The sequence below is a fragment of the Gorilla gorilla genome, chromosome 15, assembly GCF_029281585.2.
Source record: "Gorilla gorilla gorilla isolate KB3781 chromosome 15, NHGRI_mGorGor1-v2.1_pri, whole genome shotgun sequence".
Lineage (NCBI taxonomy): Eukaryota > Metazoa > Chordata > Mammalia > Primates > Hominidae > Gorilla > Gorilla gorilla.
In genome coordinates this window covers 11925790-11952621 of record NC_073239.2, presented here as the reverse complement: position 1 = coordinate 11952621, position 26832 = coordinate 11925790, and the positions used below count along the sequence as shown (strand labels likewise).

The 26832-nt window shown below is 38.9% G+C and overlaps 1 pseudogene; it reads right to left on the bottom strand.

Annotated features, from left to right (window-relative positions):
- Window positions 1-19822: 19822 nt before the first annotated feature.
- LOC101151044 (dedicator of cytokinesis protein 11-like) lies at window positions 19823-26618 on the bottom strand (annotated as a pseudogene).
- Window positions 26619-26832: the final 214 nt, after the last annotated feature.

The following is a 26832-nucleotide window of genomic DNA, read 5'->3' as shown; positions in this document are numbered from 1 at the left end:
GGTACATATACTATAAATATAAAAATAGGCTATTCATATTTGAAACACTATTCTCGGCCAGACACGGTGGCTAACACCCGTAATCCCAGCACTTTGAGAGGCCAAGGCGGGTGGATCACCTGAGGTCAGGAGTTTGAGACCAGTCTGGCCAACATGGTGAAACCCCGTCTCTACTAAAAATACAAAAATTAGCTGGGCATGGTGGCGGGTGCCTGAAATCCCAGCTACTTGGGAGGCTGAGGCACGAGAATCACTTGAACCCAGGAGGTGGAGGTTGCAGTGAGCCGAGATCATGCTATTGCACTCCAGCCTGGACAACAGGAGCAAAAGTATGTCCCCCAAAAAAAAAAAAAAAAACACTATTCTAGATATATAACTACTACTGGAGTTTACCCCTGAGTTAAATACTGGTGGCACAGGTTTTGCTCATAATTCCAATTCCAATAAAACTGTCCTAAATCTCAGAATATCTTTGGAACTTATTTTTAGCAGTACAAATTATTGATCCCTAAAATAAACTCAGAGGATGGGAGGAAGGGTCCAAATTTTGGATTAATAAAACCAGTTACCTGGTGTCTCTCCTCTTATAAACTGTTTAACAATAATAAAATTACAAGAAGTTCTAATATCATGGATTGCAGCCATCCCATTAGAAAATGCTTAAAATATTGAGGAATCTAGAAGAAGACAAGTCGACAGTTTTATCTCCAGGATTGAAAAGAGATAGCAAGAATGTGTGGCAAGGACCTAAAACATCCTGTTTGGGGCATGAAACCAGGCTGCCTGACTAAACTCTCAGTGCATGTAAAGCATTTAGAAGAGTGCCTAGCATGTAGGACAAGCTATGAGAGTGTTGGCTTTTCTGTAATAGTGGGGGTTTCCATGTGGCCATCCAAGAAATGGTTATGATGGTTAATTTTAATATGTCAACTTGACTGGGCTAAGGGATGCCCAGGTAGCTGGCAAAACAATATTTCTGGGTATGTCTGTGAGGCTGTTTCCAGAAGAGATTAGCATTTGAATCAGCAGATGGAGTAAAGATCCCCCCTTCAAAAATGTGGGTGGGCATCATCCAATCCACTGAGGGCCTAAACAGAACAAAAAGGCAGAGGAAGGGCAAATTCTGTCTCTCTCTCTCTCTCTTTCTCTCTCCTCTTGACCAGGAACATCCATCTTTTCTTGCCCTCAAGCAAAAGATCTCCTGGTTCTCAGGCCTTTGGACTCCATGTCTTACACCAGTACAGCCTCCCATTCCCTCCATCTGGAGCCTCCCACCCCCATTCTCAGGCCTTCAGACTCTAACTGGGAATTTTCAGACAGCATATCATGGGACTACTTGGCCTTCATAATTTCCTGAGCATCAGCCAATCCCGTAATAAAAAATAAAATTCAAGCCGGGCGCAGTGGCTCACGCCTGTAATCCCAGCACTTTCGGAGGCCGAGGTGGGCAGATCACCTGAGGTCAGGAGTTTAAGACCAGCCTGGCCAACATGGTAAAACCCCATCTCTATTAAAAGTACAAAAAATTAGCCGGGTATGGTGGTGGGCACCTGTAGTCCCAGCTACTCGGGAGGCTGAGGCAGGAGAATCACTTGAACCTGGGAGGTGAAGGTTGAAGTGAGCTGAGATAGTGCCACTGCACTCCAGCCTGGGCAACAGAGCATGACTCTGTTTCAATTAATTAATTAATTAATTAAATGTAATAAAATTTTAGGGTTCTCCAAAGAAACAGAACCAATAGGATATATATATCCTGTATAACCAATATGTATATCCTGTATAACCAACATATATATCCTGTATAACATATATATATCCTATTGGTTCTGTTTCTTTGGAGAACCCTGACTAATACAATGGTCTGAGGCCTAATTCTATTAACATATAAACAAAGAATGGGGAAAATTGCAATGTGGATGACAGTGAAAATAATAGCTAAATTTCAGTACCAAGTGCTAGGTATTTTGCTGGACAATTCATATAATCTCATCTAATCCTCACATTCTCATAATAGCCCTATAAAGTGGGCCTATTATAATTCCTATTTAAGTGTAAGGTTTTTATTATCCTCCTCTTTCCCATCTCCACACCCCAGACAATGTTGCTTCTTACCTCCCTGCCAGTACTCACCCTCTCTCTCCTCCTCTTCTATTCACCATGTATACTCTTTGCCTTACCACTTGCCCACAGATCCCCTATGCCCTCCCAAGTTGGGTTAGAAATGCTTCCTGTTTCCCTATAATATCCTGTTCATATTGCTATGAACAGGATACATATAATCTTATATATCATGTGATCATATATACAAAATGCTATCAAATTTTCTTTTAGGTATTTCTCTCCCCATTACACTGTGAGATCTCGAGAGCCAGGGCTACTTCTTAACAGTTATATTCCAGCCTCTTATTTAGTAATTGGCACATAATACATGTCCAACAAAGGAAGAAAATATAAAAGGGATTAGACAAAGGAAATCATTAGAAAAGTACATAAAACATACAAAAATTTATTACATGGGACTATCCATATCACAAGTTGGAACTAATTTAAATGTTCAGCAATAGCGATTGGTTAAATGCATTTTATTTTATCCATAATTTCTATTCCATATTTTTCAAGATATTTAAAGTCATGGAAGACTGCCACTTTAAACAAGCAGGACACAAAATTGTATCGATAATATTATTGCAATTGTGTTTTGAAAATAGCCATATGAACACAAAATATAAGTAAAAATACTAAAATATCAATAGTAGTTGCATATGGATGGAATTTGTGAGCAATTTTTATTTTCTTCTAGAACTCTTCTATTTTTCAAATTTTCTATTAAAAACCAAATTGTTTATTTTTATACAGTACCCATCCATTTTAGAAAACTTACATAAACAAGTATAAAATTTTAAATTACATGTAATCCCGTGATCAATAAATAATGATTGATTGATTGATCAATAGATAGATAAATGTATATAAGATTTTATTTAAAGGGATAAACATGGTAGCATATAATCAGGGAAGAGCTTTCTTTCTTTTTTTTTTTTTTTTTCCATGCCACCTCCTTCAAACTGGTTCTGGTAGCTCTCTTTTCATCTCCTTTGGTATGCCGACTGGATCCCATGTTTTGCCAGTCACTTTTTGGCTATAAGAACATTTTATCCTTCCCCTATCTCAGAGCTTATGCAAGGATTAAAGTCCTGTGACAGTGTGGAACTGGAGGGAGGAGAATGTGGCTCTTCTTTCACATGCCTTGTTCCACCTCCTCCTACTTCTTCTGGCTCTGACAAGGGGATTGGATCCAACAAGCAGGAGGGATAAAAAGAAATGGCCTTTTTACTTAGTTGATGCCCTTGTGTCAAGCACCCACTGTCATGGGAGACAATCAAATTCTAGTTCTCTCTTGGGTGAAGAGCATTATTTTCAGCCTGTATTGGAAACACTTCCCCACCTCTATGGGCAACTCCACCTGTACCCTGATACTGAAAATACTTTCTAGGATACAAGCACTCCCCACCAGTATCTGCCACCTGACAGTTCACCCACAACCCCTTTTTGCTGTAGGCCCTCCCTAGGGCAAGTAGCCCTCTTGGGTAAGACATTTTCAAGACCCTTAACACCCTCCTCAGTGGCTATGTGGCTCATGGAATTTACAAATCTTTTCTCCCACCCATCCTGACTGCTGCCCTCTCACAAACAGCCTCCCAAAGCCAAGATTTTCGAAGCAAGAGGCAGTCAAAAGTTTTGATCTTCCTTACATTTGACCCGAAGTTCTGGGCACAGGTATCCAGTTCTCTTGTAAAATTCTCATGCGCCGCACCTATGCACCTATGCATCCTCTGTAATGAATGTCCAGGCTGGACATAAGCAGCTGATGATGGTAGATACTGGGCTACTTTGGCCCACTATATCATAGCAAGTCCTCTGGGACGTGCTTACACCTCTTTTGAAAATTAGTGTGTACTTATTGTCCATTGTTCTCAGCTTTGATGACTTTCAGAATTCCATGACAATAGAAAAAGTCTTATTTAACATCTGTTGTGTAATATATTATACTTTTACAAAAATGGGACTATATGTATACATTAATAAGCATTATGTCTCAAAATGTACTGCTGGTCTATTATGCCCCTGGTATTGAGAGAAATAAAAAAATGAATATGATAAAAATCCTTATCTTTTAAAAAGCCTACAATCCAGCAGGGAAGATAAGACATGTGAACAAACAACTGTAATAAAAATGCCATAAATGTGAAAAAAAAAGCATTTTCAATGATAAAGAAAGGGAAGGTTGGGCCAGGCGCGATGGCTCACACCTGTAATCCCAGCACTTTGGGAGGCCAAGGCCAGTGGATCACCTGAGGTCAGGAGTTCAAGACCAGCTGACCTACAAGGTAAAAGCCCGTCTCCACTAAAAATACAAAAATTAGCCGGGCGTGGTGGCAGGCGCCTGTAGTCCCAGCTACTCTGGAGGCTGAGATAGGAGAATTGCTTGAACCCGGGAGGTGGAGGTTGCAGTGAGCTGAGATCACGCCACTGCACTCCAGCCTGGGTGATGGAGCAAGATTTGAGATACCATCTCAAAAAAGAAAAAAAAAGAAAGAAAAAAAGAAAGAAAAAAAGAAAGGGAAGGTTACTTCCAGTGTGGAGTGAATATTTATTAGGAAGGGTTAAATTTTCAGCCAAATTCTGAAGAATTGGTAAGATCTCAATAGTATAAAATGGAGGTGGGGGAACACATATACCAGAGACAAGAAACAATGAATAAAAGCACAGAGACTAAAAAACATAACATTTTTTCAGAGAATACTGAATAGTCCAATTTTTTTAGGAATACAATATTCCTCAAAGAACTTGCTATTTTTACAATAATAGCAATAAAGGCAGCCTAGATTCCTTGTCATGCATTGATACATTATTAGGGCACCATGAAAATTTTTTAGGACTATGTCATGAGTGGTATCTAGAGAATTTGAACTGTTAATTTGGCAGTGATGAAGCACTGAAGAATTACAAATTATAAAGAAACACCAGGCTGTGCAAGAGCCAAAGGTAAGAAGGAAAGTATCTAGGAGGCATACGCAATCATCGCTGCCTAAACTAGGACGGTGGCAGTGGGAATGCAAAGGAATGCACCAATTCAGATGACAATCCAAAGCCTTTTGAGCATTCAGTCCATCAGCCACCCTGATAACACCAATAAAGCCTTGCTGGAGAGACTTTGGGTTGACTGCTCGCTGGTGATGAAGGATTTGCACTGAGAATACAAATTCCCACTTCTTATCCCCCTCAAGGCCCAGGTAATACATTTTCAAAGAGCCTGTCTAGTGTTAAGGGTGCAGGCTAAGTCATAGAAAGGAGCAAAGTTAACTATCTCATAAGGGAATTCAACTCACCAACAGAAACAAAGGGTCACAGGTGTGTTTCAGGAGGTTTAAACGGCTTGACAGAGGAAAGGGATGGCAAGTTCCTAGCATCTTCTTGAACCTGCCAATAATGGCAAAACATCATAATGCTCAGGGTAAAATGATGTGTATTAATTGAGAAGTAACAATAAATGCTACCTGGGGATTGTTAATATTTAGACGTATGGTGTTAATTTAAAGTGCTATTCAGAACTCAGTTTCTATACTAGGTGCCCCAATAATGTGTCGATCTAAGACCAGGAATTCTTAATATTCTAGGCTGCCTTCATTGTTATCATAAAAACACAAAATGTAATGGCTGCTAAGATTTTGTAGTACCCAGGACCTGATCCAGCACCGTGTAGCTACTTTGATGTTTTACAACCTTCACTTTGATGCCAGATATAATTAGTGATCAAATGTCTCAAGAGTGGGTCAAAAGGGGAAATAATGAAAAGAGAAGACATTATCATTGGCAAATGAAGGTCATCTTTATAGAAACAGAAACACCAATTGTGTGTTACTAGCAGAAAAAGCCATGTGTTTCTTTGATGGTACTGTACTGCCCTCTAGAGACAAGCCTATGACATGCAGCTCTAGCTAAAACCAAACTGAAAATCTAAAATAAACCCAAGCACAATTCAGGCAAAACGGAAAACATGAAATTCTAGATTAATATTTTCAAAGAACTCCTACCTCAATAGGCAATAAAAATAGCTTCTAAGTCAAATATTAATGTAAGGATGTTTTGAAGTAAAATATATGCATTTTCCCAGAAATCTGAAATATGAGAGTAAATTAATTAACTATGGAACTTGCAGCAGTTTAAAGATCAAGCTATAGGCCGGGTGCGGTGGCTTACACCTGTAATCCCAGCACTTTAGGAGGCAGAGGCAGGTGGATCACCCGAGTTCAAGAGTTCAAGACCAGCCTGGCCAACATGGTGAAACCCTGTTTCTTCTAAAAATACAAAAATTAGCCAGGCATGGTGGCAGGCGCCTGTAATCCTAGCTACTTGGGAGGCTGAGTCAGGATAATCACTTGAACCCTGAAGGTGGAGGCTGCAGTGAGCCGAGAATGCGCCATTGCACTCCAGCCTGCCTGGGCAACAGAGTGAGACTCCATCTAAATAATAATAATAATAATAAAGAGCTATAAATGGATAAAAAGAAATTGGGAATGGGGACAATAAAAAGAAAAGTTTACTGGGAAAGCAAGAGCCATTAATGACTCGAATAGCCAAAGATGGTCCAGAAGTTTTACAGAGACAATGAAGTTTACTCAATAACAAGTAGCTAGATTAGTCAAATTATGAATCATTTGCACTTTAAAACACTGTTTGTAAAAACGACCATTAATAGCACTTCATTTTAACCTGAAACAATGTTATATATAATACTACAACCAGACCTCCTGATCAGCCCCCCAGAAAAGACTGCATCTAAATACCGGTATTAATTGCCGGAGGCTGAAAGACCCCAACACTCTCTATGGTCTGAGCTTTGGGCTCCATTCACCTATACTAACTCTTGTGTCAGAAGTAACAGGAGGTTTAGGGACACAGAAGGAAAGAGAGTGTCAACTGGATGTCATTTGATGTAACTCTGATCTCTGAATTGTATAATAACTGTTTTCAACTCTTATCCCAGGTCCACGGGAAAAGCTACTGCCTCCTAGGATTCCTGAGAACTCCTGGGGGCTAATCATCTCATAATTGCCTTGCACTCGATTTCCTAACTCACTCAATTCTTAGCTCCCAAGTCACTATCTGATATGAAACTACCCCTTTTTTTACTTTTTTCAAAATACCGCCAGCACAAGGATGAGTGAGAGTCACACTTAATCAAAGATCTGGGAGGCAAAGAACCACAGAGCTAATAAACTAACGTTGATAGCCGATAACCCTGTTCTTTAAAGTCTAACACGGGAAAATGCGTGCCGCTACCGCAGGGCAGAAGCAGATCCAGTCAGTCAGTCAGTTGTAGTCTTAATTAAACTATTTTACTTCTGATTAAGAGTCAATTAACTCATTCCTTTTTGGCCCAAGGGCATGTTAACAACCACCTTCACCTATGTCTTCCAATTCCTTTATATGGTATATTGGAAAAATATTATATTTTTATAGTGCCATATTTTTTCAATGTGCTATTGTAGTCCAATGAAGTGATTAAAACACACACACACACACACACACAGTCAGAAACTCCCAAACTATTAAAAGGCATACAAGATACCATGGTAGTTAGTCATGCAACACCAAACACATCCCAGAGTCAGCTTCTTCTGGGCATTTTCTATCTTCTTATACTCTACTTAACCTTGACATTGCTGTCTTTCTGCTTACATAACCTCTCAGCCACCACCAAACTGCAGAATAGGGAGCACAACAAGCGTGAGAAAAAAGTTTCCATGGTAAAAGATGACATGTTAGGCATGAATTCACTAAGATTGAGAAAGTAAAGTTGATTTATTTTACTGTAACAGATATGGAGTGAATTTAAAAAAATCTCGTAGGCTCCTTCAGATGTCATACATATGATCAGATTTTCTGTTCAGAGCTGTGTACCTCTGGCAAATCCCAACATGGAGAGTTTTATGGATATTAGGCCGGGCAACGTGGCTCATGCCTATAATGTCAGCACTTTGGGAGTCTGAGGCAGAAGGATAACTTGAGCCCAGGAGTTCAAGACCAGCCTGGGCTCTATAGATCCACCTCTACAAAAAATAAAAAATTAGCCTGATATTGTGGCACGTGCTACTCGAGAGGCCAAGGCAGGGGGATCATTTCAGTCCAGGAGATTGAGGATGCAATGAGCTGTACTCCAGCCTGGCTGACAGAGCAAAACCCTGTGTCAAAAAAACAAGGTTGCATAGGGGATTCTGCTGTTTGTTATAGCGTCAGGTTCAAATGGGGTCATTTTTTTTATTATTCTTCTTTTTTCCTTCCTTTTTTGGATAAGTACAACTTACCTGGTGTTTATATTACTTAGTTTCAGCTTACGGCTTTATCTCATAATATCTGTTTTTACCACACAAAAATATTCTTTAGATGGGAGGCAGGACAAGGCCTTTTGAATTCCAGGAAGCTCCATGCCTGGATTCGTCTCCACAGAACCCACATGCAGAGTCCTCATGACCTCTAATTAACATCTTACCTTTAGCACCCGTGGCTACCCTGTGTTTTTCTCTTTACTCAAGGAAGTTAAGCCTTCACCTTTTAGATCGACAGTGAAGGCTTCCAAGAGATACTAGCTTTGTTGTTTTTCGTGTCCTAGACAGCAGCATCACCTTTGCTCACCTCAGGCCATCTCCTATAGCTCACATTCTCACAAACATGCTGACTTTGAGACAAAGATTTTGAAGCATTCATTGTGAATAGTGACTTTGATTTTGTAACTGTCACACTGAACAAAAAGGACTCTTGGAGTATAATCAGAAAGTAACTTTACTTTTTGACCACTAGTCCTTGAAATATAATCTGTGAAGCTAGATCAACCTCCTTCTCCAGTCAAAAATTAAGGCAGGCTTCACACCTTTCCTGTCCTTTTGAATAATACCAAGAGTTCTTTCCTGTAGCAAATGCCTCTGAAACCTGGGTCACATTCCCTGAGCCTATCTCCGATTTTCTTTTTTGTTTGTTTGCCAGGTTTTGGTATCAGGATGATGCTAGCTTCATAAAAGGAGTCAAGGAGGAGTCCCTCCTCCTCAATTTTTTGGAATAGTTTCAATAGAATTGGTATCAGCTCTTCTTTGTGTGTCTGGTAGAATTCAGCTGTGAATCCATGTGGTCTGGGGCTTTTTTTTTGATTGTTAGGTTTTTTTATTACTGTTTCCATTTTGGAACTCAGCACTGATCTGTCCAGAGTTTCAATTTCTTCTTGATTCAATCTTGGGAGACTATAAGTTTCCAGTAATTTATTCATTTCCTCTAGATTTTCTAATGTGTGTGCATAGAGGTGTTCATAATAGTCTCTGAGACTCTTTTGTATTTCTGTAGGATCAATTGTAATGTCACCTTTGTCATTTCTGATTGCACTTATTTGAATCTTCTTTTTCGTTGTTAATCTAGCTAGTGGTCTATTGATCTTGTTTATCCTTTCAGAGAACCACCTTTTGGTTTCATTAACTTTTTGTAGAATATGTATATTTGGATCTCAATTTTGTTCCATTCTGCTTTGATTTTAGTTATATCTTTTCTTCTGCTAGCTTTGGGGTTACTTTATTCTTGCTTTTCTAGTTTCTGTAGGTGTGATGTTAGATTAATTTTCTAACTTTTTTCTAACTTTTTGTTTTGCACTATAAACTTTCCTCTTAACATTGCCTTGCTGTATCTCAGATATTTTGGTATGTTGTGTCACTTTTTATTTACTTCAAAGCATTTCTTGATTTCTGCCTTAGTTTTGTCATATACCCAAAAGTCATTCAGGAGTAAGTTGTTTAATTTCCATGTAATTGTGCAGTTTTGAGAGATCCTCTTGGTATTGATTTCTATTTTTATTCCACTGTAGTCCAAGAGTATGCTTGGTATGATTTCAATTTTTAAAAAATTTATTGATACTTGCTTTATGGTTAAGCATGTGGTCAATCTTAGAGTATGCCCCCTATGCAGAAGAGAATAATGTATATTCTGTGGTTGATGGGTGGAATATTCTGTAGATGTCTATTAGTTCCAATTGGTCAAGTGTAGAATTTAAGTCCAGAATTTCTGTTAGTTTTCTGCCTTGATAATCTGTCTAACACTATCATTAGGGTGTAGAGGTCCCTTATTATTACTGTGTGGCTAGTTAAGTTTTTCTGTAGGCCTAGAAGTACTTGTTATTTGAAGCTGGGTGCCCCAATATTGGGTGCAAATACATTTAGGATAGTTAAGTCTTCTTGTTAAATTGAACCTTTTATCATTATGTAACACCTTTCTTTGTCTTTTTTTACTGTTATTAGCTTAAAGCCTGCTTTATCTGATATAAGAATAGCAACCCCAATCTTTGTTGTTTTTTGTTTGTGTGGTAGATCTTTCTCCAACCCTTTACTTTGAGCTGATGGGTGTCATTGACAGCAGAGAGATGGGTCTTTTTTTTTTTAATCAACTTGCACTCTGTGCCTTTTAAGTGGGGCATTTATGTCCCACTTTTTAATTTTATGAGATCTACTTCTTTTTAGCTTCCACATATAAGTGAGAACATGTAGTGTTTAACTTTCTGGTCTTGTCTCATTTCACTTAAGACAATGTCTTCCAGTTCTATCCATGTTGCTGTGAATGACAGAATTTCATTCTTTTTTTGTGGCTGAATAGTAGTCTATTGTGTATATGTAGCATATTTTCTTCATCCATTCATCTGTTGTTGGACACCTAGGTTGATTTCATATTTTGGTTATTGTGAAGAGTGGTGCAATAAACATTTGCGTGCAGATGACTCTTTGATATACCTGAGTTCCTTTCCTTTGGATAAATGTCCAGAAATGCTTTGCCCACATTTTAATCAGGTTGTTTTTTTAGCTATTGAGTTATTTGAGTTCCTTATATATTTTGGATATTAACCCTTTATCAGTTGTGTGGTTTGCAAATATTTTCTTTCGTTCTGCAGGATGTTTCTTCACTCTGTTGATTGTTTTCTTTGCTGTACAGAAGCATTTTAGTCTGATGCAGTCCCGTTTGTCTGTTTGTGCTTTTGTTGCCTATGCTTTTGATGTCTTATCCAAAACAATCATTACCCAGAGCAGTGTTAAGATGTTTTCTCATATGTTCTCTTCTAGTAGTTTTTAAGTCTTATTTTGTCTTTAATATATTTTATATTTAATATATTTTAGTTCTTGTATATGATGTGAGATAAGGGTCCAATTTTATTTTATGCATATAAATATCCAGTTTTCTAAACAGCATTTACTGAAAGAGACTGATCTTTTCCAATTACACAATATCCTTGCCATCTTTGTCAAAGATTTATTTGACCATAATGTTTGCACTTACTTCTGGGCTTTCTATGTCATCCCATTGGTCTACATGTCTGTTTTTGTGCCAGGATCATACTGTTCAGGTTACTGTAACTATGTAATGTATTTTGAAATCAGGTAGGGCAATACTTCCAGCTTTATTCTTATTTCCTAAGATTGCTATGGCTATTCAGAGTCTTTTGTGATTCAATAAAATATTTTAGGTGTTTTTTCTTTTTTTTCAGAATGATTGAAACATTTTATTAATTCTAACATTTCTGAGAACCCACTGTGTTCTAGGAACACATAGTTACACAGATGATGTAATGAATGAGACAAAATCTGTATCTTCGAGTTGCGCCAAAAGCAGTAATTTCTAAGGTATGTGTGGTGGGGAAAGGGTGCTCTGAGGAGAGGGAGATGGGGAACAGAATCACTTTAGAGTGAGGATTTGTTTCCAATTAATTAACATGCCCACAAGAATCTGCCATACCCCACATCAAGAATCATTGCTTTAATATAGATCGATGAGTTGATGACGTTAATGAGTTGATGACTGTCTCCCAGGTATGTTGGGGAACAAAAAAGTTTGAGAAACAAACACAATCATAAAGAACTATATTCTAATAATAAGGCATTACCATTGCTCCTACTTTTTAATGTATTATATACATTATATAATACTTTTTAATGTATTTAATAAATACATCTCATAGTGGATTTTCTTAAAACAGAGCTTGCCTTTTCATTTTTTTAATTTTTTTAATATTCTATTTTTATTTCTGTGAAATATGTCATTGGAATTTTGACAGAGAATGCATTGAATCTATAGATTACTTTGGGTAGTATGGACATTTTAATAACACCAATTCTTCCAATCCATTAAGATGGGATATCTTTCCATTTATTTGTGTCTTCTTTAATTTCGTTCATCAATGTTTTATAGTTTTCAGTGTAAAAATCTTACACCTTCTTGGTGAAATTTATTCCTAAGATTTGAGTTTTTTTGTAGCTATTACAAATAGGATTGTTTTCTTGGCTTCTTTTTCAGATAGTCCATTGTTAGTGAATAGAACCGTTACTGATTTTTGTATGTTGCATTTGTATTCTGCAACTTTATTGAATTTGTTCATTAGTTCTACCGGTTCTTTGCTTGAGTCTATAGGGTTTTCTATAAATCAGATCATGTCATCTGCAAACAGACAATGTTACCTCATTCTTTCCATTTGAGATGACTTCTATTTCTTTTTCTTGACTTATTACTCTGGCTAGGACTTCCAATACTATTTTAAATAGAAGTGCTGGCTGGGCACGGTGGCTCACACCTGTAATCCCAGCAGCATGAGAGGCCAAGGTGGGTGGATCACCTGGGGTCAGGAGTTTGAGACCAGCCTGGCCAACATGGCAAAACCCCGTCTCTACTAAAAACACAAAAATTAGCCAAGTGTGGTGGCACACACCTGTAGTCCCAGCTACTTGAGAGGCTGAGGCACGAGAATAGCTTGAATCTGGGAGGCAGAGGTTGCAATGAGCTGAGATCACACCACTGCACTCCAGCCTGGGCAACAGAGCAAGACTCCATTTCTAAAATAAATAAATAAATATGGTGAGAGTTGGCATCCTTGTCTTGTTCCTGAACTTTGAGAAAACTCTTTGAGCTTTTCACTATTAAGTATAATGTTAACTGTAGGTTTGTCATATATGGCCTTTAATATGTTCAAGTCCATTCCAACTTGTTGAGCAATTTTATCATGGAAGGATGTTGAATTTTTTCAGATGCTTTTTGTGCATCTGTTGAGATGATTGTAAGATTTTTATCCATCATTTTGTTAATATAGTGTATCATATTTATTGATTTGCATACATTAAAGCATCTTCATATCCCAGGGATAAATAATTGTACTTGGTCATGATGTGTAGTTTTTCTAGTATGCTGTTGAATTTGATTTGCTAGTACTTTGCTGAGGATTTTCACATCTATGTTAATTAGGGATATTGGCTTACAACTTTCTTCTTTTTATAGAGTCCTTGTCTGGCTTTGGTATTAGATAATGCTGGCCTCAAGAGTTTGGAAATATTTCTTCCTCTTTAATTTTTTGAAAGAGTTTGAGAAGATTAGGCATTAATTATTCTTTAAATGTTTTACAGAGCCAGCACACCCCTTCAGAAGGACAAATGCCTTCTTGTTCAATCACCCTGGAAAACACAGGTGCCAGGGAAAGACAGGAGCAGAAGCAGCCTCCAGAGTGGGTGACAGGACTCATCAAACATCTAAATGTGCCCTTTGGTGATGGACTAAATATGCTGCAGGTGAGCTAGAGAACAACTTCATTTGTATACCTAACATGACATCATTTAGCCTTCACTTGATGCAGATAAGAAATTTACGGCCCACTCCTGCTTCCAGGAAACAGAGAAGGCACCCAGACCTGTGCCTGCCAGCACCCCGCCCCTGAGCCAACACTACCTCCAGTGCAATGGCACACACAGTCACCAGCAGGGGCCCCCCACCACCCTCAATTGCATTGTCTCCACCACTTTGGTGAATACTCGCAAGAGACAGGCACCCCAACACACACATATCCCCATCTGTATGTCACCATCATCAAAGACCAAAGGTAGATAAAACCACAAAGATGGGGAGAACCCAGAGCAGAAAAGCTGAAAATTCTAAAAATCAGAGCGCCTCTTCTCCTCCAAAGGAACCCAGCTCCTCACCAGCAACAGAACAAAGCTGGATGGAGAATGACTTTGACGAGTTGAGAGAAGAAGGTTTCAGACGATTGGTAATAACAAACTTCTCTGAGCTAAAGGAGGATGTTCGAACCCATCGCAAAGAAGCTAAAAACCTTGAAAAAAGATTAGACAAATGGCTAACTAGAATAAACAGTGTAGAGTAGACCTTAAATGACCCGATGGAACTGAAAACCATAGCATGAGAACTACATGACACATGCACAAGCTTCAGTAGCCAATTTGATCAAGTGGAAGAAAGAGTATCAGTGATGGAAGATCAAATGAATGAAATTCAGTAAGAGAAATTTAGAGAAAAAAGAGTAAAAAGAAATAAACAAAGCCTCAAAGAAATATGGGACTACGTGAAAAGACCAAATTTATGTCTGACTGGTGCACCTGAAAGTGATGGGGAGAATGGAATAAAGTTGGAAAACACTCTTCAGGATATTATCCAGGAAAACTTCCCCAACCTAGCAAGGCAGGCCAACATCCAAATTCAGGAAATGCAGAGAACACCACAAAGATACTCCTCGAGAGAACAACTCCAAGACACATAATTATCAGATTCACCAAAGTTAAAATGAAGGAAAAAATATTAAGGGCAGCCAGAGAGAAAGGTCAGGTTACCCACAAAGGGAAGCCCATCAGACTAACAGAGGATCTCTTGGCAGAAACTCTACAAGCCAGAAGAGAGTGGCTTAAAGAAAATTCTTAAAGAAAAGAATTTTCAACCCAGAATTTCATATCCAGCCAAACTAAACTTCATAAGTGGAGGAGAAATAAAATACTTTACAGACAAGCAAATGCTGAGAGATTTTGTCACCACCAGGACTTCCTTACAAGAGCCCCTGAAGGAAGCACTAAACATGGAAAGGAAAAACCAGGACCAGCCACTGCAAAAACATGCCAAATTGTAAAGGCCATTGATGCTAGGAAGAAACTGCATCAACTAATGAGCAAAATAACCAGGTAATATCATAATGACAGGATCAAATTCACACATAACAATATTAACCTTAAATGTAAATGGGCTAAATGCCCCAATTAAAAAGACACAGACTGGCAAACTCGATAAAGAGTCAAGACTCATCAGTGTGCTGTATTCAGGAGACCCATCTCACGTGCAGAGAAACACATAGGCTCAAAATAAAGGGAAGGAGGAAGATCTACCAAGCAAATGGAAAACAAAAAAAAGCAGGGATTGCAATCCTAGTCTCTGATAAAACAGATTTTAAACCAACAAAGATCAAAAGAGACAAGGCTATTACATAATGATAAAGGGATCAATTCAACAAGAAGAGCTAACTATCCTAAATACATATGCACCCAATACAGGAGCACCCAGATTCATAAAGCAAGTCCTTAGAGACCTACAAAGGTACTTAGACTCCCACACAAAAATAATGGGAGACTTTCACATCCCACTGGCAACATTAGATCAACGAAACAGAAAGTTAACAAGGATATCCAGGAATTGAACTCAGCTCTGCACCAAGCAGACCTAATAGACATCTACAGAACTCTCCACCCAAAAATCAACAGAATATACATTCTTCTCAGCACCACATCACACTTATTCTAAAATTGACCACATAGTCGGAAGTAAAGCACTCCTCAGCAAATGTAAAAGAACAGAAATTATAACAAACTGTCTCTCAGACCACAGTGTAATCAAACTAGAACTCAGGGTTAAGAAACTCACTCAAAGCTACACAACTACATGGAAACCGAACAACCTGCTCCTGAATGACTACTGGGTAAATAACAGAATGAAGGCAGAAATAAAGATGTTCTTTGAAACCAATGTGAATGAAGACACAACATACCAGACTCTCTGGGACACATTTAAAGCAGTGTGTAGAGGGAAATTTATAGCACTAAATGCCACAGAGAAAGCAGGAAAGATCTAAAATTGACACCCTAACAACACAATTAAAAGAACTAGAGAAGCAAGAGCAAACATATTCAAAAGCTGGCAGAAGACTTGAAATAACTAAGATAAGAGCAGAACTGAAGGAGATAGAGACACAAAAAACCCTTCAAAAAAAAATCAATGAATCCAGGACCTGGTGTTTTGAAATGATCAACAAAATTGATAGACCGCTAGCAAGACTAATAAAGAAGAAAAGAGAGAAGAATCAAATAGACTCAATAAAAAATGATAAAGGGGATATCACCACCGATCCCACAGAAATACAAACTACCATCAGAGAATACTACAAACACCTCTACGCAAATAAACTAGAAAATATAGAAGAAATGGATAAATTCCTGGACACATACACCCTCCCAAGACTAAACCAGGAAGAAGTCGAATCCCTGAATAGACCAATAACAGGCTCTGAAATTGAGGCAATAATTAATAGCCTATAGACCAAAAGAAGTCCAGGACCAGATGGATTCACAGCCAAACTCTACCAGAGGTACAAAGAGGAGCTGGTACCATTCCTTCTGAAATTATTCCAATCAATAGAAAAAGAGGGAATCCTCCCTAACTCATTTTATGAGGCCAGCATCATCCTGATACCAAAGCCTGGCAGAGACAAAACAAAAAAAGAGAATTTTAGACCAATATCCCTGATGAACATCAATGCAAAAATCCTCAATAAAATACTGGCAAACCAAATCCAGCAGCACATCAAAAAGCTTATCCACCACAATCAAGTTGGCTTCATCCCTGGGATGCAAGGCTGGTTCAACATATGCAAAACAATAAACATAATCCAACATATAAAGAGAACCAAAGACAAAAACCACATGATTATCTCAATAGATGCAGAAAAGGCCTTAGACAAAATTCAACAGCCTTTCATGCTAAAAACTCTCAATAAACTACGTATTGATGAGAAACTATGCATCTCAAAATAATAAGAGCTATTTATGACAAACCCACAGCCAATATCATACTGAATGGGCAAAAACTGGAAGCACTCCCTTTGAAAACTGGCACGAGACAGGGATGCCCTCTCTCACCACTCCTATTCAACATAGTGTTGGAAGTTCTGGCCAGGGCAATCAGACAGGAGAAAGAAATAAAGGGTATTCAATTAGGAAAAGAGAAAGTCAAATTGTCTCTGTTTGCAGATTACATGATTGTATATTTAGAAAACCCTGTCGTCTCAGCCCAAAATCTCCTTAAGCTGATAAGCAACTTCAGCAAAGTCTCAGGATACAAAATCAATGTGCAAAAATCACAAGCATTCTTATACACCAATAACACACAGAGAGCCAAATCATGAGTGAACTCCCATTCACAATTGCTTCAAAGAGAATAAAATACCTAGGAATCCAACTTAAAAGGGATGGGAAGGACCTCTTCAAGGATAACTAAAAACCGCTGCTCAATAAAATAAAAGAGGACACAAACAAATGGAAGAACATTCCATGCTCATGGATAGGAAGAATCAATATCAGGAAAATGGCCATACTGCCCAAGGTAATTTATAGATTCAATGCCATCCCCATCAAGCTACCAATGATTTTCTTCACAGAATTGGAAAAAACTACTTTAAAGTTCATATGGAACCAAAAAAGAGCCTGCATAGCCAAGACAATCCTAAGCAAAAAGAACAAAGCTGGAGGCATCATGCTACCTGATTTCAAACTATACTACAAGGCTACAGTAACCAAAACAGCATGGTACTGGTACCAAAACAGAGATATAGACCAATGGAACAGAACAGAGCCCTCAGAAATTATACCACACATCTACAACCATCTGATCTTTGACAAACCTGACAAAAACAAGAAATGGGAAAAAGATTCCCTATCTAATAAATGGTGCCGGGAAAACAGGGTAGCCATATGTGGAACGCTGAAACTGGATCCCTTCCTTACACCTTATACAAAAATTAATTCAAGATGGATTAAAGACTTAAATGTCAGACCTAAAACCATAAAAACCCTAGAAGAAAACCTAGGCAATACCATTCAGGACATAGGTATTGGCAAGGACTTCATGACTAAAACACCAAAAGCAATGGCAACAAAAGCCAACAAAGACAAAAGGGATCTAATTAAACTAAAGAGCTTCTGCATGGCTAAAGAAACTATCATCAGAGTGAACAGGCAACCTACAGAATGGGAGAAAATTTTTACAGTCCACCCATCTGAAAAAGGGCTAATATCCAGGATGTACAAAGAACATAAACAAATTTACAAGAAAAAATCAAGCAACCCCATCGAAAAGTGGGCAAAGGATATGAACAGACACTTCTCAAAAGAAGACATTTATGCAGCCAACAGACACATGAGAAAATGCTCATCATCACTGGCCATCAGAGAAATGCAAATCAAAACCACAGTGAGATACCATCTCACACCAGTTAGAATGGCAATCATTAAAAGTCAGGAAACAACAGGTGCTAGAGAGGATGTGGAGAAATAGGAACACTTTTACACTGTTGGTGGGAATGTAAACTAGTTCAACCATTGTGGAAGACAGTGTGCCGATTCCTCAAGGATCTAGAACTAGAAATATCATTTCACCCAGCCATCCCATTACTGGGTATATACCCAAAGGAATATAAATCATGCTGCTATAAAGACACATGCACACATATGTTTATTGCGGCACTATTCACAATAGCGAAGACTTGGAACCAACCCAAATGTCAATCAATGATAGACTGGATTAAGAAAATGTGGCACATATACACCATGGAATACTATGCAGCCATAAAAAAGGATGAATTCATGTCCTTTGTAGGGACATGGATGAAGCTGGAAACCATCATTCTGAGCAAACTATCGCAAGGACAAAAAACCAAACACCACATGTTCTCACTCATAGAGGGGAATTGAACAATGAGAACACTTGGACATAGGGTGGGGAACATCACACACCAGGACCTGTCGTGGGATGCGGGCAGGGGGGAAGGGATAGCATTAGGAGATATACCTAATGTAAATGACGAGTCAATAGGTGCAGCACACCAACATGGCACATGTATACATATGTAACAAACCTGCATGTTGTGCACATGTACCCTAGAACTTAAAGTATAATAAAAAAAGAATTTAATCCATTTAAGTCTAAAGGAAGTATTAATAGGTTAAAAACTTACTACTGTCATTTTGTTCATTGTTTTCTGGGTTTTTTTTTTCTTAGCTCCTTTGTTACTTCTTCCTCTCTTGTTGTCTTCTTTTGTGAATTTATTATATTTTTCTAGTATGCTTTGATTCCTTTCTCTTTATTTTTGTGTATCTACTACAGGTTTTTTCCTTGTGGTTTCTATGAGGCTTAAATAAAATAGCTTATAGTTACAACAGTCTATTTTAAGCTGATAACAACTTAACTTTGACCACATAGAAAAACTATTCTTTAACTTCTCATCCTCCCATATTTCGTTATTGATGTCATAATTTACATTTGTTTTGCTAAGTTCAAACTATTATTTCCTTCACTTCTAATTACAAATAAGTTTTACCTTTTATTGTATTCCATCATACAATTTTACATAGTACCATTATTATTTTAAGCAATAATTTAGCAAATTGAACTGCTGTTTTTGAGTTCTACTTTTCAGCATAGAGATTTACCTTAAAAAGTACAAACCAAGCACAGTCGTGCAATTTTACAGGCACTTTCAAATTACTTAAATATTTACAAATATGTAAGCACTCTGTTGGAACAAAAGAAAATTTTGGTGTCGAGAAGAAACACTCTATGTATATCAAATCTTTAAATTTTAACTTTTGCACAGTTGCAAATATTCCTGAGAAAGTTCAATCTTATTGTCATTTACATCTGCATTTTTTCACACTTCAGTGTATCTTGGGGAACCATAGCCTCGGTTACTCAATGTACCACTAATTGCACAAAAGACATGTAATGTGTTGCTAATCCAGGGAGAATGCATTGTGTCTTCTTGTAATATCCGCTCATGGATAATGTCAAATAATTATTTTACCATGTCTCTGAAATTTGACTTTAGCCCTTCATGGTACTCAACTTGATCTTCTTTAATTAGCCACTCATTTAATTCAAGTGCAATGCCACATGCTTGTATGGATTTCCTAAACATGTCTTTCAACTCACTCACTTTCTTAGGTGGATACTTGCTAGCTTGGCTATCATTTAAGAAAGCCCCTGCATATACTAATGGACCAGCATTGACCTGCATGGAAACACAGCCCTGCAATTTAAGTTGGAGTTGAATCATGTCCACGTCAACAGAGGAGCAAAGCTTTTGCAGATCTGCAATTTTATCTTTTATTTCATCAGTGGCAACATCAATTGGTTTTAAATTAATCTGCTGTTCACAGTTAATAGGAATCCTCTTCTTCACATAGGGAAATGACTTTGAGGTTGTCAAGATTGTACGGCATTTGCACTGTTCTTCTGTACAACCCTGCTTTTTGCCTGATAAAGTGTAAGGAGCCTCAAAAACAAATCTGCTGATATTATGATTTCTTCCAAACTCGGTCTTTCTTTCTGTGGGTTCTTTGTCATCAAAGTAAGGCTTCACATAAGTAACTTGTATATGAGCATATTTTGGATCAAACTCTTTGGCATTTACCTCGTCTGTATCCTGAATTTTTTTGACATTCGCCATACCAAATTTTTCACCATAAAGTTTAACAAGTCTCAGGGAAATTTCTGAGAGGCCAGCGAGCTTTGGTTCTTTATAGATGTACTCCTTTCCATCTTCTTCTTCAAAAAAAGACTGGCCATAAAGGCAACTCTGAAGAAAGTGCCTAAAAGTCTTTTTTTTTGTATGCATAACTTTTCAGAATTTTTGTGTAAGCTCCCTGAAGAGTTCTATAAACTTGAGTAAGTTTCTCAAACTCACGATGTTTCTCATAAATTGGAATGATCAACTTGGAAATCTCAGAAATTATTTCATAAAGTTTTGCCTTCCATAAGCTACCCACACATCGTTCTAGCAACTCCAGCAAAACTTCTTCACTATAATGGACGTCCATCATCCCAGCATCTTCTTTCACTGCTCCTTCTTCATCTATATTGGGAGTAATTTTCTTGAAGGGTAAACATCCATTAGGAAATTTTTTTTTTCAATGAAGAAACTCTGCAACTAGAGCTGCTGCATGGACATAACACATTGCAGCCTCTGAAAAATCTCCATTTTTTACATGAATGTTGGCCATGCTATCAAGTCAGGTTTTCCTAAGCTCTGGAATACTTGCATAGGACTTGGCTAAGCTACATTGGAGATCAATTAGCATTTCAGGGTCTTTCTCATGCTCCTTCATTTGGGCAGTGGCCATAAGAACAGTGCAGATTCTCTTGGTCAAGTCTTTGACTTCTGTGGGAAAGGCAGTTGACTTCATAGGTCTGTCACTATTTGCAAAATTATTGATAATGAATAAAGACTCCTGAAATCTTGATCTTCCACTTAGTGCTATATCAGCTATCAGTTGGCTTACAGCAATTATTATCTGTAGATGTGTCCTCTAAACGGTCTTCCTTTTGGTATACTCAAAGTTGTTTCTCATCAAAAGATATAAAAGTGCAGATGTTTCATTTCTGGTTGAGCTAATCTTCGATGTGAAGCACTTTAAAACCTCATAGCAAAATGCAGTACACATGTTCACTCTTCCTTTGAAAAAGCCTGAAGGAAACTTACTGAGGAAAGCTCTCAGTGAGGCAAATACATGTTTCAGCAACACTTCAGATTGTCCATTTTTAAGAAAAGCAAGATGAATATCAAACACTTTTTCATTAATGGGTTGTGGCCACCATTATTTAAAAGTTGGGTCTTAAAGCCCTGATGGAAAATGACATGGTATCTAGTACTGTTAGGGAAACTTCAGTAGCTGTATTGCCTTCAAGAAGTGCCTGGTGGAAAATGTCTGTTCAGTTGTTGCAGAACTGTGATTAAGTGTAAATGAACTTTCTAGGCTACTAAGATGCTGAAGCCAGGCCTGCATTACTCCTGATCTGTTTCAAAGAGCAGGCATGGTTTGTAATTTTCGGTCTATTCCAAAGTGTTTTGACAGTCAGGCATCATGCACCCTTGCTATGTTTCTTTTCCCCGTATATCTAAAGTGAAACAAGCATACTTCTGAAAGTATAAAAATGTGTATGAGTTCCTGAGGAGATACTTTATTCCAGTAAGTTAAGAGAGTATCTTCTGAAATCACTTTTACTATATACAGGTAGCACATCAAGAGGCTTCTGATTTCACACTGACCCAGGCAGTTATACTGGGATATGCTATTCCTTGTAGAACTCTGTCGGGTATTTTCACCAGCATTGCCCTGATCTGGAAATCCTGTTGCTCCTTCTGGGATGAGGGAACCTCCTGAATCTTCTCTCTTTATTCCGTGTCGATTTTGAAAAGACCCATAAGCAGTGTCTTTGTCAGTGCTCAGACTCCCTCTATTGTCAGGTGAAGTAAAGCCATAATGGAAACTCATCTCTGGATGCAGAATTAGGCATGGCTGCACAAGAATACAAGATATCTTGACCTGCTAATCACTGTATATTTTCCAAAAGCAGTCCAACGAAGGGGAGGTACAATTGTGCTATTTTGGCTTGTTGGTTCTTGTGCTGGTATCTTGTGTCAAATGCATGTTTTATCAAAAGGTTCTTTATGACAGAGATAGCTGTATATCTGATCTCATAATTGTCCTGAAGAGCACTGGAAGTTTCCCTCAGAAGTAGACCAAACAAGAAGTGATGCTTGCAATACTCAACTGATAAACTGTATTCAAGATTCTTGAATACAGTTTAGGTTTTGCAAATTCCATTGGCAAGTTCAGATGAATGTAATGTTCGCGATTGCAAATTGTTTGCAGAAATTCAAACTTGTATTCAGCCAGAACCTTGGGATCTTTGGGGCTGAATCCAGATATATAGTCATTTATCAAATTGAAAACAAATCCTCTATCCATTAGTGTCAAACAACACTTCAGGAAGCTAGCCAAACTATAATTCACATTTCTGGACTCATTGGGAATCTCCGCATACTGAGATTCACATGGTTATTGCAAGAAGCAGTGAATGTAAGGCATGATAATATGCCTTGGGAAATCTCTGGCCATGGGTAAGCTTAATCTTATTCTCTTCCAACAAGTATGTGGCCATCGACTTTGCAATTATTTCAAAGAAAAACCATGAGTACTTCAGCAAATCTGCAGACTGTTTCAATAGTGCTATCATCATAGCAGCCAGGGTTTCATGTATCAGCTGGGCCTGAGGAGCACTTGGTTTTTCAGGTTGGAAGCTATACTTTATGAATGATCTTAAATAACTATCCAAGCCTTCTTCATGGCACTTTGATAAAATATGTAAGAGAACCATGGTGCAGTTGATAGGAACATCATCTTCATGGATCATATTTGTGAGAACTCAGAAGAGTTGCATAAGAATTACACTTAGAAACTGTATCATGACTTGGATCTCCATGGCATGCAAAGACTTTAAATACTTAATGAGCTCCCCTGGAACTTCTTTCGAGTCTGACTGATTCAGCTGGCAATGATGGAAGAATTTGTGCAAATGCAGATCTTAAGTGTAAATGGCAGATTCTAAGTGGCTTTTAATCTTCCACAAAGGCTTTGCATCATCTACCCATTTAATATCCACATTACATTGCCTTCTTGATTATCCATCATTCAGATTCAAGTAGCCTGGGGGAAGATTGGCGGAAACTGGCAGCTGCTGCCCAAATGTGATGATTCTACCATCTTTCAGCAAAGGTACCCAGGCAAACTCAACTGGAGTTTCAACTGTGTCTTGCTTTTTGGTTGTTCCCTTTGTGTTAATTTCACAACTTACATGACAAAAAGTGAAAAGCAAATGATGTTTTTGATGCAAGTGAAAGGGAAGCTCAATTTTAATCTCATCATAGAACTCTGGGTTTTGATTGTGATTCGAGACAACAGCATAAGCATTTGTGGTAAAAACAGACCCTGCAGGTTTTCCACAAATACACTTTAGAGCACTTTCATCTGAATCCCGGAATTCCATACAGACTGCAATGTTCCTTGCCTTGGCAAATGTTTGCTGGCCTATCATATTTTAATTGCAAGGGATATACATACAGACGGTTTTCGTAAATAGTAAATGGATAACAATATTTTGTCATTTCTGGAACAAACTCTTCAACCTCCACAGTGATATTTTGACAATTCTTTTCAAAAGGCTTCAGAGGCACATATGAAGAAGTAATACAGTTTGATAAATCCACAGGAACACATTCTATTGTGATGTTTAACTGCCCAGGAATAATCTGCAGTTTGGTCTTTTCTGGCTTCTTATATTCTGATAGCAACTTGAGAATGTCCTTACTTGAAAGCTTGCTACTCTTGTTTATACAGAGAAGAAAATCTCCCGTCCAGATAGAGAAAGCCTTGAGTATCTTTGAAAATGGATCTGGCAGCCCAAACAAAAGGCATTCTGTATTGTCCAAGATGGCTACACACTTGTTTAGCTGTCCTGGGCACCTTCTGGGCCGTCTTTACTGGATCAGAATTTTTGATGTAGGGTTCTGCACAGTATGTAATGTTTCCCTGTAGCACCTTTTCGATTCTCGCAGCTAGAAAAATTTCAGGATGTGGATTCTTCACTGAGAAAATTCCCTGTATTATGTAGCATAACTGAGATTCAGAAATTCCATGAATGAAAGACTCAGGTGAAGAGCCCTTTGGGTTACTGTCACTGCACAGTTGGGTTGAAGAGCCCCACAGCATTTCATGGACAGATGGGGGATTCAAGTCTACATGAAAGTCTGCTGAAATCTCACAATTGTTCTTTACATCAAATAAGGCAAGACTGATTTTTAAAAAGGGTGGGGGGCTCAACATTTGTAGGTGGTCCTTTTGCATTGTCTCCAATTTGGCCCAAGATATTGAAAGTTAAATCATGGCAATTTACCAGGAAACATTTGTTGCACTTTTCTTCAAATGGCTTTATATCAGGTTCAATTCCTGAAAAGTCCAACCTCTGAACTTCTGAATCAAAAGAAAAGAGATTCTGTCTTCCATCTCCGCTACTGAGTTTGTTTAGTTGTTCAGTTTCTCTTCCATACTTCATCATTTCCGGATGCATGCTCCTTTCCAAACTTGCCATGATGTTATCGGCTTTTCCTTGGCTACTAGTTTCATCATCTGAACATCAATGCAGGCATCCAAGTAGATGCAACCTTTCGATTCTTTTGAATTTTTCTCATCTTTATAGGAATTGAGAGTATATTAACCTCAGGAAGTTGGGTCAAGTAAAAATATCGTCTCTTGAATACCTTCATGGTTACTGTGATGGTGCTATTGACATGTGCTTTATGCAACCAGCCTTGTTTTATCACACCACCCTTCTGATAACATAAAGAAGGTAAGTCCTTATCTTTCTCACAGTCTTCATCTATCTCAAATACATGATTAGGAATTTTTTCTGGTCTCAAAGTTTACCACGTGCCAATCTGTGCTACAGATTTTAATACACTCTTTGACAAATAAACTCTGGGCCCTCTTTTCAGCGTCTTCTGGTACAGTGGATTGCACCGTTCTGTGCTGACGACCCATCACCGAGACAGATATATCTTCCTTGGGAAACATAAGCAGATCTCTGAGGGGGTTGCTGTAAATCTGGGTTTTTATTTGGGCCATAACATTCTCATAGTCCAGGGGGTCAACAACTTTGGACTTTTCCAGCACCAAGGAGCCCCGCACGGCCTCTGACACTCTGCCAGAGTTCAGCTGCTGTGCCCAATTTACATCTTTTATATGTCATGTATCTATTAACAAATTATTGTAGCTATTGTTATTTTTAATATATCATTTAATTTTTATATAAGTGAAAAGTGAGCTGGCCCTGTTCCTTGGTCAGCAAGTAGACAGTCCTGCAGTCTGAGTTCACAGGAGCCAGCCTGCTGCCTATGTGTCTACTGGAAAAGATCTGGGGCCTGAGTCTGCATGGATGGGCCTGGTGCCTGAGTCTGCAGTGGTAAGCCTGGAACCTGGGTCTGTAGGGGCTGGCTTGGCCCTTGGGCCTAAAGGAGCAGGCATGGAGTCTGGGATCACTAAGACCAGCCTGAAGCCTGGGTCCACACAGACTGACCCGGCACTGCGGCAGGGCTGATGTCTGGGTCTGTGGGCATGGGCCTCTTCCTGAGTCCTCAGGAGCTGGCTGGGTGTCAGAGTTTACCCAGGATACCTTGGGGTAGGCTTAGTACCCGTGTCTACAGGAACAGGCCTGATACCTGGGACTATGAAGGCAGGCCTGGAGACTGGGTTTTGGGGGATAGGCCTGGAGCCAGTGTCTAATGGAGCTAGCTTATACTCTAAGTCCGTTGGAGCATATGGCTTTAGGGATGATCTGGAGGCTATTGCCCCATGGGCCTCCCTGGTACTGGGGCAGGTCTGGAGCCTTCCAACCACAGTAATGGGCCTAGAGTTTGGGACCACAGATGCCAGCCTGATGTTGGAGCTGACTTACAGCCTGAGTCCATGGGGGCTGGCCTGGAGCCTGGGGCTGTAGGGTTCAGTCTGGCACTGGGGCAGACTTGGAGCCTGGGTCTGCAGAAGTAGGCCTGATGCTGGAGCAGGCCTTGGGTCTGGGGCTGCAGGGACTGACCTGAAGCCTGAGACCATAGGGGCTGGCCTTGTGCCCGTGTTCACTGGACCAGGCCTGGTGCTGGGATCCACAGTGAAGTCTGCTCACTACACTCTCTTTCCCTCATGTGATGGGTCTCTTTCTGCACTGCACTGTTTAGGTTTGGGGGAGCAGTGATGCTGGCAACATGAAACTGTCCTTCCTACCCTCTTAAATATGCCTTATCTTATTTCCATGCTCTACCCAGGTGCT